Source organism: Aplysia californica, unplaced genomic scaffold (genome assembly GCF_000002075.1).
Source record: "Aplysia californica isolate F4 #8 unplaced genomic scaffold, AplCal3.0 scaffold00173, whole genome shotgun sequence".
Lineage (NCBI taxonomy): Eukaryota > Metazoa > Mollusca > Gastropoda > Aplysiida > Aplysiidae > Aplysia > Aplysia californica.
Window position 1 is genome coordinate 12160 of NW_004797443.1, and position 1106 is coordinate 13265.

Sequence of the window (1106 nt, forward strand, 5' to 3'; positions counted from 1 at the left end):
TTATTAATATTATTATCATCTATAATATTGTTATTAGTGTGCTAGATGCTAAGAGAGTCACCTCTCCCTGGTCCGGGTCGTAGAACCGCAGCAACAGTTGCATGGTGGTACTTTTGCCGCATCCACTGGCGCCCACCAGAGCTACAGTCTGTCCGGGGTTGATGGTCAGGTCTATCCCGCGCAAAATCTGGGGACATCACACGTCATCACATCATGTACACAGCGCCAGAGCTGTCTTAAGAATTTTGAAGGTAATAATAATAAATAAATGACATTTATATGTGAGGCATGCTGACAAAATGAGTTGCTTCTCGCAATCCAAGAATGGATATATCGGCCAAAAATCGATACTGGGGTCAGATTAATAGATTTGTTTTAATTGACGCGATTTTCTTCAAATCTACCGAGTCTTTTAGTATTCCATACTTACAAACTGTAAAAACTAAAAACGTCACCAATAGACTGACCTCCGAGAAGTAACTCATTTTGTCAGCACACCTCACTTAAAGCGTTCAACCCCGATTAAAGTACACAGGCTCCGAGTGCTTTACAATACAGTACAACGTACAACAGTAACATAAAACATGTTCTGACTTGAAGAAAATCACTCCAAATATTCATCTTATTAATTTAAAAACAGAAACGACTTCAGCTTACATTTGAATGAATCAAACGATTTGATCTCTCTTAAAGTACTTGGTAAAGCATTCCAGAACTTGGGGCCTTGATATTCAAATGCACTTTTCACCCATTGTTTTAAGTTTCATAGATGGTAAAATAAATTTCTTTTTGTCAGCTGATGACTTTAAAATGCGAGTTGGAATGTACAGTCTTCACAGAATTGATACATATGATTTCGCATTATCATTCAAACATTTGTGACATAGGGTGGCCAACTTGTACACAATTCTTTTCTCAACAGGAAGCCAATGCAATGTCTGTAAAAGTAAAAGAGGTTTAGCAGTCTCGCTTTCTTTTCCGTAAAACTAAACGTGAAGCATTGTTTTGGACAGTTTGAAGGTAGCAGGACTCTTATTCTTTATTACCTTTTCTCTCCTGTGTGTGTTCATTTGTGTAATACGCTTACTGCGTGTGTGTGTGGGGGG

General features: G+C 38.3%; 1 pseudogene; it reads right to left on the minus strand.

Annotated features, from left to right (window-relative positions):
- The window catches only part of LOC101849765, a 25476-nt pseudogene that overhangs the window by 11441 nt on the left and 12929 nt on the right, over window positions 1-1106 (minus strand).